Genomic DNA, 21,487 nt, shown 5'->3' with positions numbered 1-21,487 from the left:
TTTAATAGATTTTATGAGTTTCATAAATATTTTATTAATATAAAACTAAAATGGAAACAGTTTTTAGATTTACATTTTATTTAGAACATTTTCTTTGCTATTAGTACTTTACTTTTTACCTGAGACAACATCCTAAGTAAATAGGAAGTAACAAATAGCTAATATTTTTGAGTACTTATTATGTTCCTTCTGTTCTAAGCCTCTTACACACAGGATTAATTCAATAATTCAATTCAATCAAGTGGATATCATTTTCATTACCCCTATTTTACAAAGAGAAATCTAAACCAGAGATTTTAAGTTACTTGCTCAAGGTCATCCACATAGTAAAGATTTGAGGCCATGCAATTTGAATGCAAAGAGTGTTAACCCCTGTATCACAGTGCCTAAGAAGGAAATAATGAAATTCAAATGGGCATCTTTGCATACCGAGAAATTTTACATGGAGTCGATTTCCCCACACCTTAAACCACAATTCCATCATCATGAATAATCAAAATATGATATAAGTCAAAACTCTGTAAAGAAAAAACAAATATAAAGGAAAGTCTAGCTATTTCACTGAGGTAATCTCATCCTGAGATAACTTTGTTGATGAAACTCCAAAGGGATCTTAAATACCTACCACACATCTCATCACATCTGTTCTTCTGGTTATAACTCTTATTTGACAACTGATTTGTGTGGTTTGGAGAGTAAAATAGAATTATTTGACCTAAGATGATATTTTTAATGAAAATGCCATATTTGGACAGCCCTAGGCAATGTCCATTCAGTTCACATCATTATGTTGTTTTAATACTTAATGATAGAGGGGCGCCTGGGTGGCGCAGTCGGTTAAGCGTCCGACTTCAGCCAGGTCACGATCTCGCGGTTAGTGAGTTCGAGCCCCACGTCAGGCTCTGGGCTGATGGCTCGGAGCCTGGAGCCTGTTTCCGATTCTGTGTCTCCCTCTCTCTCTGCCCCTCCCCCGTTCATGCTCTGTCTCTCTCTGTCCCAAAAATAAATAAAAAATGTTGAAAAAAAATTTTTTTTTTAAAATACTTAATGATAGAAATTTACAAATCATTAATAAGTAAAATCCAACTTATCCCATAAACTGAAAATACTTCTTTGGGGGAGGGAGAGTGGGGACTGATTTTCCCACTACTATCTTTTTTTTTTTTTTTTTCATTTTTCTCTAGTGATAGTCAAGGTTCTAACATCTGCTCACAGATATGACTCAATATTTATCAGCTATGACTAAATCAAAATCTTCTCAGGACTTTTCCTCAAAGAAAATGAGTTCAAGAAACAATTTTTTAAAAGAGCCGTCTCACAACTTCATTCTATCGGCAAAACAATTTGCTGAACCATTTATTCTAATACCCCCCACCCCCAGATACATTAGTACCAGAAATTAGTTATCATTGTAAATTTCAATATTGCAATTTGGAATATGCCATCTGTCACCTTCCAAAATATTGTCTCCTATATTCTAAATATATAATACCACAGAGGGTGGCAAATATCTTTTGAGTAATTTCATACTAATTACGAGTTCAACTAATTAAAATATACTATCTGGCTCAGAGGTGGTAACTTGCATTTGAAACATTATTTTCTAGACTTTGCAGGGATAAAGACTGGAATTGGAACTACCTATCCCTTCAGGGAATTGAATTAGAGCTTTGAATTCAATGGTTTTTGATTTTTACTTTTGTATTAGACATAACACTCAGCACTAATGTTCCAAAGATAAATAAAGCTTAATTTCCTTCCTCAATTTAGAAAATAGATTATTTCAACCCTCAGTGGCATATCCAATAATAAAGGTAAGCACAAGTTTCAGTGGAACAACAGAAAAGGACAGTTAGGCCAGTGGTGGAATCCAAATAGAATCCTGAAAGGTCATGATGCTACAGCAGAAGCTTAAAGATGTATCCTAAGGTAAAACACTAATGGAATAAGGACAGAAGGATCTGCGTGTCAAGAAAGAAATTACAGACAGAGACAGGTGTAAGCAGAGATGAAAGAGGTAAACAAATAGCATGAACTGTAAAGGGTTATAAAAAGCCAGTAAGAGTTAAGAGTAGACTTGTAGCCTTTGGGTTAAAGGCAAAGGCTGTAGAACAAGACTTCCCGTTCATACACCAGCTCTGTAACTATTAATTTCTAACTGTGGGTAAGTCACTTAACCCTATTGTGCCTCACTGTGCTCTTTTATAAAATGGGAATGCAGACGATAATGGGATTATCCTACAAGAGTAACACTGTCAAGATTAAATGTGCAAGATGTTCATAGAAGCAAATGGTATGTAGTAAGCACTCAGTAAGTGTTCCTGTCATTATTTTTAAACCATAAGGGGAGAAGAGCCAAAGCACCACATCCAAAAATCAACTCTTGACAGGAACTCTATTTCTAACCTTGATTTGCAGTGTCACAAGTGACAAGATACAAAACAAAGAATCAGGGCTAATAATGTAAATGTATTTGCAAAGCTCCATCAAAGTTCATCAACTTTCCTTTTGCAGCATATGTATTTTTACTCTCATTTTGAAGGTATTATTTTTGGTGCTCCTTGATCTGTAGTGATTGGCCAATTGCCAATTAGAAGTAACTGACTCAAGGACACTGTTTCAAACTTCCAATGCAATACAGATTCTCTGTTAAAAGGCAAATCCTTCATTTCAAATTGTTGACTCAGATAATACTTAAAAAAGAATTTCAGCTGTTTAAATTTAGCATGCTGAGAAAGACCAATCTTAAAATATTGTTTGGCATTATGCCCACAACATTTTCATTTCTTTCCTTGTTAGTGTTTGTCTTCTGTGTTAAGAAGACAAGCGACAGTAATCACGTTATTCTCCTTAACACTTCAGATTTTACCTAAAAGAACCATTTTCTTTTTATCCTCACCAGTTAAAGATGGCCTTTCATTTCCTGGCAAATTTTCAGAAAGTGCTTATGCAAAAACCAGTGAGATTTCCACACCACTGTTTTACCTCTTCAGTCATCAGCAGGCCTTTCTCCCCCACTTTCCTTTGAATCATCACTTTTACTCTTTAAAAAATGTGTAAAGGACATTATCTGAAGACAAACCTAATCTAATTTTTATAATCAGACCTTATAAATACTTAAAGAATTGTTTTAAATCTGTGCTTTATCTATCTACCCCACATACCATCCAAAGAGTTTGTTTTTTAACATCCCTCAGGACACAGTCTCTGGACATGTTCTCATACCAGTCTCCCACCATGATAAGCCAATCTCCCCTTAGTTTCCTTTTATCCCTCTTGGTTTTGGGGCTTTCCAACTTCTTTCCCTCCTAATTAACTCCATCATTTTCCTTCCTGGAAAAGATATTTCCAGCTTCATTCCCATGGTTCATGAAACCATAGTAGGACACTTCACTTGGAATCATTGATTCTGCTAAGTTTGGATTTGGGGTCAATTCAGATTCTAAATTGAGTGGATCCAATCTTGGTTATCGGTACAGGAGGGAGTTCTCTCCTGATGATTTCTCAAGCACTCTCAACATTCTTCAACGATAGAACAACAAGCTCATTCCACTAGGATATGGTAGAGTACCATTTAAATAAAACAAAGTGGCAAAGTGATTAATCCTAGCCCACCAGTTACTGAATATACTGCTTTAGGCAATTTGCTTATTTACTCTGAGATTAAGTTTCTGATAAATGGGAGAAAATGTAGCTGTTATCCCATAAATGAAAGAACTATTAAGAGCTTGAATCTATTTCACAATCAATACCTAAAGGTGAACAAAGCCATAAGATTCTTACTTGAGGTCTGATTTTTGTGTTGGCTTTTTAAAAGAGAGAGAAAATGTCATGAATGGGAAAGGAGCAACAGGAAGGGCCTTCTTTAAATTCTTGCCTAGATCTTCCTCCAGGCAGATGCTCCTAGGCTAGAAGTATTACCCTTAAGATAATATTACAACAGTATGATGCATGCATAAGTAAAGTTCTGTTCCTGAGGCCAGCCAGGGGGAGAAGCATCCAGGAAAGGATATTCTTAATGTCATTTCAAGCCTATACATCAACATCATAGTCATTATTAGCGGGGACCAGCAGTTATCTTTGGCTTGTCTGGCTACAACTCTTCCTTCTTCCAATAGTGTTCAAGGAAAGCATGAGTCATAGGGTACATGCTTAGTTCAGATGCTTTTCCCAGCAAAACTTACTAATGGTTTAAACCTTAAAATAATTGATTTCAAAAACAGTTTTGAAAATCTTCACCTCGGACATACCATGAGGTGTAACCTGAGGTTTATCATGAGGACAACCAAAATATGAAGCAAATGTATTCCCCAAACTCAACTCCACCCACCTACGTTTCTATCTTTAAATATAGTCTCACAAATCCCTATTCAACTACAACTCCTAGTGATTCCATTCAGGCTCTCAGCCTGATTTTTCTGGTCTTTAGCCAATACTTGAGATACAGGTAACGATCTATTCTAGAGTTGCTTACAAACTGGCTCCAACCATATTCTTTGAGTCTTTGTATAGATGCTTCCTTTTCCTTTTTGTTGCTGTCTAAAATTTGTAACCACCCTCATGCATGCACTATCACAATATGTCCTCTGGATGATATTTTACTCAGTGATTTACAAAATCATATGTAGAGTTTTGCACCAAGAAATATGTGTATATGGAACAGGTTACCTGTAACTAACTGGGTATTTCGATAATGACAAGAACATTATATGGAGATCCTTAGGATGAGTAGGTGAAGTAAATCAAATTACATTCAGGATATGTTTTATTTCTTAAAAAAGATAATGAAGATTAGGTGGATTTGAGGAGTTTAACACAATTAAAAACTGAAATAACTGGATAAGAGTGATCCTTAGTTTCTCCTTTCTAATGATGGAGACTTTTAGAATTATTTTGCATTTCACAATAGTTGTTTCGTAAGTTTTGACACCTCTTTATCCTAAAGAATTTATGACAGCACATGAGACAATCCAGCTTAAAATCCTGGATTCCGTTTTGGGTAACCTCTGTTTTTTCATTAATCTTTCTTGGAGAAAACTATAGTAATAGAATAATTTTTTTCCAGTGATTCTGTAACTAAGTCTAATAGTTTTTTGTGAAACATGTTGTTTCTTCTTTTTTTCTTCATTATAAAATTCTGGTGAGTGTAAAAGAGGGACTGGTTAGAAATACACCAACATTTCCAGATTAATTATTCCTGGCTTCTCTCTAAAAAAGACCTTTAGTATTCTGCCTGAATTCACATTCATTTGGTCATTTGCTTTACAATGGGCTGGCTGTGTCACTGACCTGTTTTTACCTCCTTTTAAGAGTTTGTTATCTGTAATTTGAGCAACCAGTTGAAGTACTTTTGTGAAAGTTTTTTCGCCTTCATTTTATTTTGCCAGGGACCACAATGCTGCTTGGTTCTGAGTATAAAGCCATCTGTGTAAAAACCACCACTTTGAAATCACAAGGAACGGACTGCTTAGCAAGTGGAGGTGCTGATTGCAGGAGTAAGAAACTGGGGGAATCCAGCACTTCCATCCACTCAAGAGTATTTGCATGTTTATCGTATCATCAGAGTCGCCTAGGCTGTTGTTGCCTGGCAGTTATCTAGAGCCCTACTTCACATTTTAACTCAACCAAGTAAATCAAAGACCTTCCCTTCATTTTGTTTGCTGGATTGCTTCTTTATTTTGCAGATTAGGAAGGAGCCTGGAATAAATTTGTAGCAATTAGCTGAGCATTTGTAAGTGCAAGTTGGCCTCTTCACGAATTTTCTTTTGCAAAGGCAAACTGCCATCCATTGGTAACTTTCGGGAGCACGCGCTGGTAACGAAATGTAGGACGCATTTACCAGTTTTGTTGCCTAAAATCCCAAAGGACTGAGCGCTTTATGCATACCTCGCCAAAAAGCCACAGCCTTCAGCAAATAGCCGAGCAAGTACACCAACTATAGCGTAACTAGGACGGGAGTCGGAGAGACCAACGGATTTAACATCTCAAGGAGAATCAGAGCTATGCTTTTCTAACTTTCCTCGCCATTTCTTCTCAGCTTCCCTTCCCCCCGCAGCACAAACCCAGAAGCCACTCAAACTGCCAACCGTGTCGAGTTTAACTTACTGCAGTGTGATGCAGGCGAAGGCTGGGCGCATCTCCCAAGCGAGGGCAACTGCTTTTCCGGAGAGGACCTGCGCCTGGACCGGCCAGCCCTCGGGATCGCTTCCAGCTCGCACGCTCTCCGCTCGGGAAGAAGGCTGCCTCTCGGCTCGGCTTCCCCCAGAGGAGTGGAGCTTCAAGAACTCCGCTCGCAGCCTCTCCTCCCCTCCACTTCCACCCCCTTGCACAACGCGCGGCCCATTCTAACTAGTGTCGGAGAGATGGACATCGACTCCCAGTCCACAACACACAGGCGGCCTGCAGCCCACCAGTCCCTGACAATTTGCAACTCCCAAACAGCGGAGGCTGAACGATGTGGCTTTCCGGAGCCTGAAAGTCATCTTTGGCATCCCGCTTCCCCACCTCGCACTCCCGCTTCCCCTCCCATGCGCGGCCACCTCCAGGCTCCCGGTTAAGCCCGGCATCGCCAACGGTTATTTTGGTAGCCATACCAAGGGGCATGCGAGGGAAACGGGATTTGTCAGAGCTTGAAATACCTGTTGTCCATGACTCATGCTCTTGTTTCATCTCTCTGAGTCCTTCATTTCTATCAAGACGCGGTGATGTTGGGAATCCGTGCAGTGCGTGTGTGTCTGTGTGTGTGTGCGCGCGCGTGTGTGGTAAGGAGGAGGCAATCTGCGCGGCAGCGAGCAACAGCCCTGCCTATCTCTAGCTGCCGCTTCCACAGCTGCTGTTGCTACTATTGCTGTTGGAGCTCAGGGAGAATGAGACAGAAAGAGACAGTGCTTTATAGCTATTTAACTGCTGGACCAGTTATAAGAGGAGGGTGGAGACTGTGCAGGTATGAGTGGCTGCGGCTGAGACATTAGGCTTGATTCACCGCAATTACTACCATTCAGGATACATTTCCCCTTCAACAGGAAACTTGATACCTGTCTCCCCATCACCCTTCTGCTAACTACAGTCCTTGATGGGTCATTGTTCATCAACCACTTGCTAACCCACTTCTAGCGATTCTAACAGCTGCACACACTCTATTTCTGCATTCCAGCCTGGGAGCAGGTGACTGGAGGATGGATGACGACAAACTAGGAAGGCAAGGGGAAAAGCAGGTGAATATTAGAAGGGAAACTGTGTATGTAATCGGTCAGGTCACAGGTAAAAGGATAATTTTGAGTCATGTGTGTAAAATAATGCGTTGGAGTAAAACAAATGTAAGCCTGTGTACAAATCATCTCTATCTTATAAAATGTGGGCAAAATCAATTAAGGAGCGTGTTTACCTTAAGTGCAGGCTACCTTGATATACACACATCCCTTGGTGGCTCTGTCTTCTGTACATAGTATCCACTGTGATTTCAATGCATTACTATTTCTGTCAGCTAGAAATTCTGATGAAAACCTACGGGTGACTGCTGTCTGTGGACTCCCCCTTCCCTCCTTACTGGTTTCTCATTCTCTGTCCTGATTTATCTCCAGCTTATTCTCACATAAGGTGAAGCTGAGCTGAACTAAGAAGTTAAGGAAGTTCTCAAAACCCCCAAAGACAAGAATACTTCTTAATAACTAACTTAATTTGCTCTAGCAAGTTTGTCTTCATGTTCTTGCTCTGTAAGAGTCTGAGTAACAATGAACAACCCCTCCTAAATAGACACACATGCCTACACGCGCGCGCGCGCACACACACACACACACACACACACACACACACACACACACCAGTTAATTGATAGTATTTTATTTATTTATTTATTTATTTATTTATTTATTTATTTATTTATTTATTTTGAGAAAGAGAGAGAGAGAGAATGAGTAGGGGAGGGGGAGAGGGAGACAGAGAAACAGACAGACACAGAATCCAAAGGAGGCTCTGTGCTGTCAGCACAAAGCCCTATGCAGGGCTTGATCTCAGGAACCATGAGATCATCATCTGGGCTGAAATCAAGAGAGTTGGACAGTTAACTAATTGAGCCACTCAGGCACCCCAATTGGTGGTGGTATTAAGCCACTCTCAGCATTTAGTTGTCTAAGCTAAAAATAAACTTAATTCCTTTTTAATTTTATTTGTAATGCACACCATTAATTATTTCTGCTCTGCTCTGAGCAATTTTCATATTTGCCATACAGTTTCTCACTTGCTAGGGCTTATGTAATCAGGGTTAATTTGGAGGATGTTAATACAAAAAGAAGGAAGTGTAACAGAAATACAACAGAAGATCCAAAAGGAGGAAAAGAACCCAAAAGGATTAAGTAATACATCTTTTCCTGATCTGTTTCTATTAGAAAATCACTGCTTTCAGCAAAACAAAGACCAGTTCATGTGCAAAGCATTTATCAATTGTCCAATAATTATCAATTTACCAAAACCAACCTTATGACCATTATTATAGAAAATACATAGATTAATACTTTGTTTTAAAAGTCATACAGTGTACTAAATTCAAAGAGTATATAGAATTATTTAAATGTTAAAATCCTAATAAAACTTAAGGTCAAATAGTCACATAATTTTGCCTCTTCAATTTCTGTTTATATGTCACCATTATTAAAAATCCAGGGGTGCCTGGATGGCTCAGTCGGTTAAGCGTCTGACTTTGGCTCATGTCATGATCTCGCAGCTTGTGGGTTCAAGCACAACTTTGGGCTCTGTGCTGACAGCTGAGAGCCTGGATACCACTTCATATTTTCTGTCTCCCTCTCTCTATGCCCCTCTCCTGCTCTCTCTCTCAAAAATAAACATTAAAAAAAACTTAAAAAATAATCCAGAGTAGCTTCACATTCAAACCTATATTTAATGTAATGTAAGGAGGTAGGCAAAGGTTGTCCACCCTACTTAGAAATATATTTGATATAGAAGATCAAATTTATCCATAGATCTGTCAGTGGATTTTAGAAATTCATAAGAATCATTGTGTAATTAATGAATCTCAGAAACACAGTGGCAGAGAAATAAACTTGTTCTATAAATTTCCATCAATCAACAAACCCAACAACTTATGGGTTTATAGAAATAAATAATATCTTAATTGCCAACTAAACCTCTTTATTATCAAAACATGTATGCCTGGTGCACCTGGGTGTCTCAGTTGGTTGAGTGTCTGACTTAGGCTCAGGTCATGATCTCATGGTTCAGGGGTTCTAGCCCCATGACTGGCTCTGAACTGGTAGCTCAGAGCCTGGAGCCCGCTTTGAATTCTGTGTCTCCCTCTCTCTCTGCCCCTCCCCCACTTGTGCACATGTGCCCAAGCTCTCTCTGTGTCTGTCTCTCAAAAATAGACAATAAAAAAAAAACATGCCTTCCCAAACTAGATTCTGTAATTCCCAAACTAAATATGTGTTTGCTGTAGAAAAGCCCAAAGATGGCAAGCTTTGCAGTGGCAGAAGCCGTGGCTGTTTGGTTCCTTCCTATGCCTCTAGCATCAAGCAATGTGCTTAGAATGTACTATGTGTACAGTAAGTAGTTTTCTAACAAATGAGTGAATGAATAAATAAATTAATTTCTGGATGCAAGATATTGGGAAGATAGGTGAACTCGGAATAAGGATGTTTAAATTCTTCCAGTCTTTACTGCTAAAAAGTATCTCATAGACTGTACAAAACTTCATAATAAATGCCCCTAATACTTTCCCAAAATGTTTTTCTACTATATGAATTCAATCAACATTAATTCCCTAAAATCTCATTTTCTAAGAATTTTGCAAACCCGTAACATCAAGACCTATTCATCCCTAAGAAATGCATGGTTTCTCCCACTTCTACTTCCAAATCTGTAGCTAGTTTAGTGGGTACTTGGCTAGATGTTTGAGAAAATAGGTCGTTCACAGGAAACAATAGGTATTGGCAAGGATGTGTACAAACTGGAAACCTCTTACACTGGTAGTAGGAATGCAAACTGGTGCAGCCACTCGGGTAAACAGTAGGGAAATTCCTTAAAAAGCTAAAAATAGGACTATCCTATCACCCAGCAACTGCACTACAGGTATTTATGGAAACGATACACAACTACTAATTCAAAGGGATACATGTACCCTGATGATTATAGCAGCATTATCAACAATAGCCAAATTATGGAAAGAGCCCAAATGTTCACACATATACGCGTGCGCACACACACCCCCACACGCACACACTCCTTAGTCCATGGCGACAGCCATTCTGGTTCTCCATTATAAGTTCAAATTTTTTTTATTCCACATTTAAGTGAAGCTATACAGTATTTGTTTTTCTCTGTCTGGCTTATTTCATTTAGCAATAATGTACTCCAGATCTATCTATCTATATAAAATACCATAATAATATATATATATATGCTAAGTGAAATAAGTCAGTCAGAGAAAAACAAATACCATATGATTTCACTCATGTGTGGAATTTAAGAAACAAAACAAATGAACATGGGCAGGGGGTGGAAAGAGAGGATAGCTAAGAAACAGGCTCTAAAGTATAAAGAACAAACTGATGGTTAACAAAGGAGAGGTGGGTGGGAAGATGGGTTAAATAGGTGATGGGGATTAAGGAGGGCACTTTTTGTGATGAGCATTAGGTGTGGCATGGAAGTGTTGAATCTCTAAATTCTACACCTGAAACTAATATTACATTGTATGGTCACTAACTGGAATTTAAATAAAAACTTACAAAAAAAATCTATAAGAAGTACAAGCTTATGCAAAAGAAGATGAAGGGAAGGAGGAGGAGGAAGAGGAGAAAGAAAAAAAATAAGTTGTTACACAGCTATGTATATGTGTTCTTAAAATTTTAGTCCTGTAATAAGGATTATAAGCAAGGTAACCTTTACTGATCTTTTATGAATTTTAGCAACATAATTCTTAAAACCAATTTATGAAAGATGGGACTTAATTAGCGATGTAGCATAGATTACTTAAAGTAAATATAAATCCATACTTATCAAGCCTTTTATGTGAACTGGGGCTTAAAAACACCTTCTCATGATACTTTATTCAACAAATACTTAGTGAACATTTATTACATACAAAGCATGGGAAAGAGAAACATAGTGTATCACTCATAGCATCTATCTGCTTCTAAAGGACATACGATCCCACAAAAAAAACATATTCTTACTTTATAATTTGAACATTTTTTATTTAACTGTTATGTTTCAGAAAAATTAAATAGCTTAATTTATATCAAATGTGATTAAAATCTTCACCAACTTTGATTTAAATGATAAGAGCACAGCTACTTCTTAAACTGAGTACATTGTAACATGGAAACTTTTCCACTGGCTTTCAAACCATGAATAAGTAGATGCAGGCTAAGAAATTGTGAAAGGCCCAGAAAAATTTTTTATGAATAAAAATTATGAAAAAATTTTTTCATATGAAATTTTATGAAAAAATTTTTTATGAAAAATTTTATTATGAATAAAAATCTTAAAATATTGGGTTTGAATAGGATGCTAGACCTAATGTAGTCCAGTTCTCACATTTTATAGGATGGACAAAAACACCATGGCTTATTGCTGAGGTCATTTACCAGTCTCCACTAGACCATCTGACTAGGAATAGCAGGGTTAGATATGCAAGCTTTGGCCCACACAAAAAGGTCAATAGCTAGCTATGATTTGGTGTGTCAATAGCTAGCTATGATCTTGGGAAAACTCTTTCCAGACTTTAGTTTCACATTTATAAAATAAGGATAATTTTTTTCAGTGTTATTAGGGTATAATTGACAACTAAAAATAGAATATAATCAAAATGTACAATGCGATGATTTGATGAGCAGATACTATGTGCAAAGATTCCCATATAAAGTTAATTTTATGTATATCCATCACTTCACATATTTGATTTTTTTTTGCTAGAACACTTAAGTTCTGCTCTCTCAGTAAATTTCAATCATAGAAAATGGTATTATCAAGTATATTCACTATGTTAATCACTAGATATTCCTTATTTATCTTATAACTCAAAGTTCATATTATTTCACCCACCTCTTCCTATTTCCCCACACCCTAGCTCATGGCGACAACCATTCTGATCCACTAGTATAAGTTCAAAAATTATTTATTCTACATGTAAATGAAACCATGCAGTATTTTTTCTCTGTCTGGTTTATTTCATTTAGCATAACGTAGTCCAGTTTTATCCATATTGTTGCAAATGGCAAATGGTAGAATTTACTTCTCTTTTAAGGCTATTATTCCACTATATATATGAGTATATATATATATGTGTGTGTGCGTGTGTAGGTGTGTGTAACCTTTCATTTGTTAGTGTGTTTATTATCAAAAATACAAGAGATAAATGTTGGTGAGGATGTGGCGAAAAGAGAACCCTTATATACTACTGGTACAGCCACTATAGAAAACAGTATGGTGGTTCCTCAAGAAACTAAAAATAGAACTATTGTATGGTCCAATAGCCCCACTTCTACATATACATCCAGAGGAAATGGAATAAGAATCTTGAAGTGATATCTGCGTTCTCATGTTCTTTGCAGCATCATTCCCAATAGCTAAGAAAGGGAAACAATCAGGGGCGCCTGGGTGGCGCAGTCGGTTAAGCATCCGACTTCAGCCAGGTCACGATCTCGCGGTCCGTGAGTTCGAGCCCGAGCTCTGGGCGGATGGCTCAGACCCTGGAGCCTGTTTCCGATTCTGTGTCTCCCTCTCTCTCTGCCCCTCCCCCGTTCATGCTCTGTCTCTCTCTGTCCCAAAAATAAATAAAAACGTTGAAAAAATTAAAAAAAAAAAGGGGGAAACAATCTAAGTGTCTGTCAATGGGTGAATGGATAAAGAATATATGATATAAACATATATTAAGTGAAACACGCCAGAGAAAGCCAATTATTGCATAGTATCACTTATATGCGAAACCTAAAACACCAAACAAAACAAAAAACAAAAACCCATAAAACAGCAGAAAAGTGATCACAGGGGCCAAACTGGGGTAAATAAGGAAATGTTGATAAATGTTGATAAATGTTGATAAAAGAGTACAAACTTGGGGCGCCTGAGTGGCTCAGTCGGTTGAGTGTCTGACTTCAGCCAGGTCACGATCTCACGGTCCGTGAGTTCGAGCCCCGCGTCAGGCTCTGGGCTCGGGGCTCAGAGCCTGGAGCCTGCTTCCGATTCTGTGTCTCCCTCTCTCTGTGCCCCTCCCCCGTTCATGCTCTGTCTCTCTCTGTCTCAAAAATAAATAAATGTTAAAAAAAAAATTAAAATAAATAAATAAATAAATAAATAAATAAATAAATAAAAGAGTACAAACTTCCAGCTATAACATGATTAAGGTCTGAAGATCGTATGTAAAACATGATGACTACAGTTGGTAATATTATATTCTATCATTGAAATTTGCTGAGAGTGGAGCTTAAATGTTTTCAAGAAATAAATAAATGGGGTGATGGATGTGTTAATTCACTAGAGGGGGCATCCTTTCACAATGTACAATATGTCCCATCACCATAACGTATACTTAAAATATCTCAACATTTTACATGTCAAGTATACCTCAATAAAGCTGTAATTAATACAATTTTTTGAAAATGTAACTACTTCTTTACTATAGTCCTGTTGGAATCATGAAAGCAAGCCCCGTTGGCTATCAGAGCCAGGTGATCTGGTGTCCCATTGTTTGGCGGCAGCCATCAAAGCTGGGGCACCAGTCATGTGCATAAGCTCCCTCTGGAGAAATGTTGGCAACCTGGTTTTATCCTTAAAGCATGCCAGAGAAAGAAGGCAATGCAATTGTCCATATCTCAAAATGTCTATAATAGCATCCACCCCAGCGAATAGTTGAGAAAATCAAAGAATTTGGCACATGTAAAATACACAACCCACTGCCTGGCAAAGCCCCCATTCACACATGCACACACATGTGCACACATACATACAAAAGGACTATTACGTCTTCCCTTCATTATTGTGATACTTTCTGGGGTAATGTTTAAGTACTTGACTTTCCAGTTATTTAATTTTTTAAACTGAATGATGATGGCAGAATCTGCATGATTTCCCTTAGGGGCAGCAAGCATACTGCTGACAGTAAGAGACAATTTTTACAATCAGAGTATTTTCCCTCTACTTCAAAGAAGGTAACTTATGTTGTAAAGAGGTCTGACTGAACAGTGATTAATCACACGAATTATTGAATTACATTTGTTCAATCTACAACATGTGAAGTCCACAGCTATATACCTACCTAAGGAACTACAGAAAATGCAGCAAAACATGGTTTAAGGCACGAAATACAGAGTCTGTGACAGAGAAATTATAGTTTTGAAGTTGAAGTTTTATGTGGGAAATTAGCAGACTCTGATACAGCACAGCCATTTATTTGCTGTCTCCATGTTGGATGTGGATTACAGCATAATTAATTTAGCAATGATCATCCACATAGTGAATTTCAGGACAAATTCCTAAAAATGGCCATAATTTATATAATATGACCTCACTACTATTTAGACCAATGTTTTTTTGTTTTCTTTTTTAAGATGCAACATATATATTCTGTTGTGACCTTTTCTAATTTTTTTTCAAAGAAACTAGATAGGTAGATTTAATTAATTCTTCTTCTGAGATTCTTCTAACCCTAGAATGACATCCCATCACTCTTCCTAACACTTTGGAGGTCATTTATTTGTTTGTCTCTTCAATGGACTTACAGGTCAATTTAGATTTTGTTTTCTTTTTCTCTTTCTTTCTTTTTTTTTTTTTTTCACAAAGAGAAGGCGTTCAAAGATTTTCGATTGCATTGATATGGAGTTGTAACAAAAATCATTTTAAATGTCTTTTAAAAGAGAAGAATTAATTTTCACTTAATAGCTAAATATTTAGAACAACAGATTATAAATTTCAAGCAAATAGTTATTTTTGCTTTAAGCTATTTAACTGGTTAAATAAGCTTCATCTTGTCTACATATTAGACAAGACTACCTTAAGATGAAGGGTAGGGATTTTCTTTATTTGGCGGGGGGGGGGGGTTGCTGAATAGCTTTCTAGTACATCTTATGTGATTTAACATTAAAGTAAATTTTTATTAAACTGAAACATAGACTTGTATAACTTCTAGGATGGCAAGTACCCTGAAATACAGAGTCTTTATTAAAATTTGTAACAGGAATCATAGCTACCTGCACTATGCGTTAAAAAAGCACATGCACAGAGATTAGTTTGGGGTGGATTTAACAAACCATTTTATTGGAAAGGCAAGTGCTAGAAGATTGTGGAAATTTAATAGGAAGATTAATTATCTTTATATTCACTGCTGTGAAATCAGCAATCTGTGTGGTTTTTGTCCTTAAAGTTAGTTTGAAAAACTCACGATGCATTTCTTCAGTTAACCTTTTCCGTCTGTATGGGCTAAGAGATCAATATAAATATTAAAATAATAAAGCGAGTTTGCGAAGTAGAGAAGCTTTTTCTAAGCCTCAGTAAATACTTCTTAAAAATTTAACTCATATATATTTTTTGTGTGTGGTGGCTTCTTACTGATTATCCTACATCCAGCATGAAGAGTATGAAGGAGGAAAAGTGTGATCCTACATGTAACTTTGTACCGTCCCCAAACAAGTATGTCTATTAAAACCAGTTCATTCACTCTACAGTGAATAATTCCTTGTCTTCTTATTGTAACCATATTTTCAAAGTCAGATTCTCAAGGAACTAAGAATGAAGGTCTCCTGAAAGAGGATGTGTTTTGCTTAATGTTGCCTTTTTCTAAACCTTTTTATATATTTTCATAGTCTCATGATTCTTTTTTATTATTATTATTGTTTTGAGAAGGACACAGAGAGCAAGCTGGGGAGGCACAGAGAGAGAAGGAGACAGAATCCCACGTAGGCTCCGCACTGTCAGCGCAGAGCCCAACATGCGGCTTGAACCCACAAACTGAGGGTTCATGACCTGAGCTGTGTGACCAAGTGAGTCACCCAGGTGCCCTCATCATTCTTATCTATACAAATATCATGTATGTATTACATTATTAAGATTCATCTTTGTAGGTCTTCTTAGAATATTTTGCAGAGGAACTTTAATAATTTGTAGAAATAGAAAGAAAAATAATTTTCATTGGAGATTTTCTAAATAGTTATAACTGTACCCAACCCAACGTTTAAAACTAAGTTTTCTTAGACAGTATGAAAATTTTATTTTGCAAATGGACTTCATTACATGTCAGCTTGCAAATTAAAAATAAGTTGTATAATTAAAACAGACAATGACTAAATATATTTTCAAAAATCAGTCACTTTTTTTCTCAGTTGGCATGACCTGAATTCAGAGACCATATTTGCCCTGGATGATTTATCTAAAAATGACTCTGAGGTTTAATAGCTCCATGAAACCCTGGCACATTAGCACTTTTACGTCAATAGGAACTGACGTCAAAACTGTTAGGCAAAAATTGCCACCCATTGTGATAATCTGGGGAATCTGTGATATCACGAAAATTTAGGCAAACAAAATATATATTCTTTAAAATGAAGAAAACTAAAGCCTGTAGCATACTTTTTTTTTCTTGGAAAGATTTATTCCAAAAATACAACAACCAAAGCTTGGAAGAACATACACCTTCAGAATAACTTTATGTTTCCTTTTTTTGTCCACCAAAAATATGTTCACTCTCAGGAAAAGCAAATATTTTTATGTTAGCCACTAATCTGAGAGCATCTACTAAACAATGATACCTTATTTACTTGTCACAATATCTTATGAGGCAGATACTGTTGTTACTTCCAATCTTCAGATGAAGAAACAGAAGTACAGAGAAGTTAATTAATTTATTCAAGAACCAAAACCTCTGATGAATAGCAAAGGCATTGGATCTTCATAAGCTAACTTCAGACCTCATATTCTCAACAGCTCTGCTATACTGCCTCTCTACTTTCAATAGAGAAGTATCATTTAAGATATGAAATTAGAATGCCTATGGCAATAGGACACATAATTGCTTAATCTATGTTTAATCAGTACTGATGTACCTAACACTTGAAATGTCAATAATTTATATTAACTTTAAATCACACAGAGGTAGAATTCTTGACAATTTAATATCCTCATTAAACTACAAATTCAAGATTCCTTCCATTGTTTCACGTTATAATCTATTTCTGGCATTTGCATAATTATTGCAACTAATAGTTTGTAATAGATATACTTCATGCCAAGGTAAAGAATAATTAATAGAGGCATTAATTTATGCACTTTAATAACTATGTTAACTATACAATGTGTGTGTGTGTGTGTGTGTGTGTGTGTGTATATATATATATATATATATATATATACAGTGAAACACGATATATTATTATGGTTCGTTTTTCTGTGGCTCTCCCTCATTACACCATAAACTCAATGAAGGAAGGACTGTATCTTATTTGCCTTTGTAGCTTTAGTTCTTTGAAAAATATTTGGAATAAGAAACATTGCCAAATTTATCACAACATCAATAAATGTGTTTGTACAGGGATCTGTCCAAATGCTGAAAATACTCTAAACAGTTGATCTTACCTTTTGTAAACTTAATAGTCTGCCGTTGAGTATTTTTGGTTTGCTTTCCTATGGTTTAGGATACTTATTAACTGTACAATATATTTGCTGTTTATTTGCTTAGTATTTTGTCAATCTCACTAACTTGTAAGCTCTATGAGGGGCAGGATTCTGAAATTTTTGTTTGGCCACTACAGCTCCAACCCTTAGCCCGAAGCTTGGTAGATGGGCACTCAAGTTTAATGATCAATTATCCACATCTACATAAAATTAATAAATTCAGGAAGAGTTGGCAAACCTCTTTCTTTTCTTTGTTTTCCTTCAAAACCCAGGTTGGTTTTTCCAAGTCTCAATCATCTGGGAAAGATGTGCATGTTCACCTGAGGCTCTCATGAGAGCCTTAAGCTATAGAGAGAGCATCTGGATACTATTACCCAGGGAAGTCAAACTGCAGCAACACTATGTTTCATTGTACCCAAGATAGGAGACCAAAGATGTAAAAATTAAAAAAAAAAGGAAAGTTATTAATTAAATTAATGGACCATTTTTTGTTACACATTTTCTGACTTGTTTATACAAAATGTTGGAAACATTTTAGGACACCAAAAGAGTATACAGAAACCAGAAAAAAAACAACAAAGAATTTGCCTATTAGGCTAAAATTTTTGGGCTATGTTCAAAGCACATCTGAGATTTTTATTGTTTTGGACTTGTTTAGCTTCTGTTTACTCCTACTCGGTGTCCAGTTCCCCATCTTCTTGTAACAAATTCTGATTTTTCTTTGGATACAGTTTTGCTGCAATGTAAATAAAAACACCTTGTTCCCAAGTCCAAGGGGATCTAAATTTAGCCAACCAGACTTTCTCCCTAGAAAGCTGAGATTCCCAAACTCTGTGAAGCTAATGGATTTGAAAAATTCCAAGAAAAACACCCTCATATATTTCTCTATAGATATTAAAATTGACTTATTTCCTAACCTTTCTAAGCTTGGTCTTTTTGTCTTTTATTTTAGTGTAGGAACCACTTTACATTTTTTGAATGATACTATCTTGCATCAAGCAGCTTGAATCAGTTCAACTTGTCTGCAACAAGAACATCAGCAGCTAGATCAAGCAATGTTGAAACATTCTGAGTTTACATTAGAGGAATGAATTTTTGCGAGGGAGTGGTTAGGGTGATTCATCTGGTGGTCATGATCAGAACATATCAGAATAAAAAGAGAAAAACACCAGGAGGATCCAACAGGAGGCTGTTGAAAAGATTACTTAAGAGGCCAGAATTGTTTCAATGGAGTTAACATGAAAAGTATTTAGTGTTAAGTAGATTCAGCCACAAAATTCATCAGTTTCTTTCCCTAGCTGCCACTGAGTAGGATAAGTGAACGCCAATGCCAAAAGTAAATATTGTAGTGGAAGCCTGTCAGGTTGTCTATTTCATCACTATTCTCTTTATCATGATTCCAGTCAAGGCTCTGTTTCTTCTGTAGGGTGCTGTATGTCCCACACATATAATTGCCACACATATATACGACATCTTCCTACTTATACACCATCTCTCATGTTGCCTTGTGCAAGAAATTCTTCTCTGTTCCTTTCAAGTTGCCTCTCGTTGTTTTAAGCCACTGTCCCCTACTTATTGTGTCAAAGTTTATTATCCTAATTTTGAAAAAAAAATGAGTAGAATGGACACACAGCATTAGTTTCAAGTGATTCAACATCTCTATATATTATGCTATGTTCACCACAAGTATAGCTATCATCTGCCACAACACTATTACAATATCACTGACTATATGCTGTACCTTTTATTCCTGTGACTACTTCATTCCCTAACTAGAAGCCTGCATCTCCACATCCCTTCACCCATTTTGCTAATCACCCCACTCCCTTGCCTCTGGCAGCCATCAGTTTGTTCTCTGCATTTATAGATCTTATTCTTCTTTTTGTTTATTTATTTGTTTTGTTTTTCTGGATTCCACATGTAAGTGAAATCATACAGTATTTGTCTTTCACAATCTTATTTCACTTAGCTTAATACCCTCTAGGTCCATTCATGGTGTCACAAATGGCAAGCTAGTAATAATTGTTTTATGGCCGCATAATATTCCATTGTATATCTATACCACCTCTTCTTTATCCATTCATCTATCACTGGATCCTTAGGTTGCTTCCATATCCTCGCTATTGTAAATAATGTTGCAGTAAACATAGGGATGCATGTATCTTTTCAAATTAGCATTTCTGTTTTCTTTGGGTAGACCGATGCCTAGTAGTGGAATTACTAGATCATATAGTAATGCCATTTTTTAAATGTTTTTATTTATTTTTGAGACAGAGACAGAGCATGAGCCGGGGAGGGGCAGAGAGAGAGGGAGACACAGAATCTAAGCAGGCTCCAGGCTCTGAGCTGTAAGCACAGAGCCCGACGCGGGGCTCAAACTCATGAACTGCAACATCATGACCTGAGCCGAAGTCGGACACTCAACCGACTGAGCCACCCAGGCGCCCCTAGTAATTTTTTTAAGTTTTTGAGACATTTCCATACTATTTTCCACAGTGCCTTTACCAGTTTACATTCCCATCAACAGTGCACAAGCAATCCTTTTTCTCTGTAGCTTCACAAATACTTGTTATTTCTTGCCTTTTTCATTCTAGCCATTCTGACAGGTGCAAGGTATTATCTCGTTGTTCTGATTTGCACTTCCCTGATGGTTAGTGGTGTTGAACATTTTTTCATGTGTCTGTTAACTATCTGTATGTCTTCTTTGGGAAAATGTCTATTCAGGTCCTCTTCCCATGTTTAAATCAGATTTTTTTTTTGTATTGAGCTATGTTACATTCTTTATTTGGGATATTAACCCCTTAGGTGATCTATCATTTGCAAATATCTTGTCCCATTCAGTAGATTGCCTTTTTATTTGTTGGTGGTTTCCTTCACTGTGTAAAAAAGTTTTATTCTTACTCTTTTTTTAAAAATATACTTCAGACTTCATGGTTCTCCCACTTTGTTCAACCTATTCACTCAGAGCAAATGATGTGGTCCTCCACTTCATCAAGAAATGTGATGATGTCAAGAATTCTGCTCAGCTTCAGTCAGCACATGGATCAGCACATCTGTACCCAACCCATGCTATCACTCACTTTCACATTCTTCCTCAAAATGCCCTATCTGATTCACCTATGACCATCTCTTGCTTTGCTTGGCTCCCTACAACTCTTTCTTTTACAAGAGGTCTCCTTTCCTCTGAAAAACATGTAATTTCTCTTCTTGCTGATCCTCATAGCACCCATGCACTCGGCAATTATTGTACTTCGCACATTGCATATAAAATTCCTATGAGTTTTTCTGGTACTCCTACTAAAACATGTGACATCTTAAGGTTAGGCATTATAGTCTTCGTAATATCCATTATCCTTACACAAGAAAATCATGTTTTATATCATGTTTTATGTGCTGGATATGGTGCTGCGCACTGTAAATACAAAGATGAAAGACATCTATTTTCCAAAATCAAGGACTTTAAAATAGGTAAATCCCACAAAGCCATTTAAGGGTTACAGATAAAAGTGACAGGTTAACAAAAGTAGGGCTAAAATACTAAAGAAGAGTTTGAGGTAAGTCATGAAAAAATGGGAAGTAAATTACAGGGAAGTTTTTCAGGGAATAGTTGACATTTGAGGATAATTTTCAAGAATGACTTGCTGGTTGAAAAACAGGTAGTTTCTTGACTTATATTCTAAGCTCTGACATATAAAGATATTAGAAGACATCACTGTCATTCTCACATTAAAAAAATGGCTGAATAAACTGATAATCAGTAACTTTTTTTCAGATTAATCAGAAATTTGAAGTCACTGGGCAACTGTCACCTAAAGGCTGGAGGGATAAGCAAACACAGAGAACCACAGCTGAGTCCAGCTTAATGGTGGCAGAA

The 21,487-nt window shown here is 36.8% G+C and overlaps 1 protein-coding gene across 9 annotated transcripts in view; it reads right to left on the bottom strand.

Annotated features, from left to right (window-relative positions):
* The window catches only part of DGKB (diacylglycerol kinase beta), a 750,184-nt gene extending 743,217 nt beyond the window's left edge, over positions 1-6,967 (bottom strand). For 2 of the 9 annotated variants that reach the window (XM_040472539.1, XM_040472542.1), the window contains exon 1: positions 6,639-6,967. The gene's annotated coding sequence lies outside the window, so the exon portion shown is untranslated. Of the gene's footprint in view, positions 1-6,105; positions 6,243-6,638 lie in introns of those variants that run through there. The other 7 variants (XM_040472535.1, XM_040472541.1, XM_040472540.1 and 4 more) reach the window with 6 other exon arrangements.
* Between the last annotated feature and the right edge of the window lie 14,520 nt (positions 6,968-21,487).

This window comes from Herpailurus yagouaroundi, unplaced genomic scaffold (assembly GCF_014898765.1).
Source record: "Herpailurus yagouaroundi ecotype Mexico unplaced genomic scaffold, PumYag 100, whole genome shotgun sequence".
Taxonomy (NCBI): Eukaryota; Metazoa; Chordata; class Mammalia; order Carnivora; family Felidae; genus Herpailurus; species Herpailurus yagouaroundi.
This window is presented reverse-complemented; position numbering and strand designations above follow the sequence as displayed.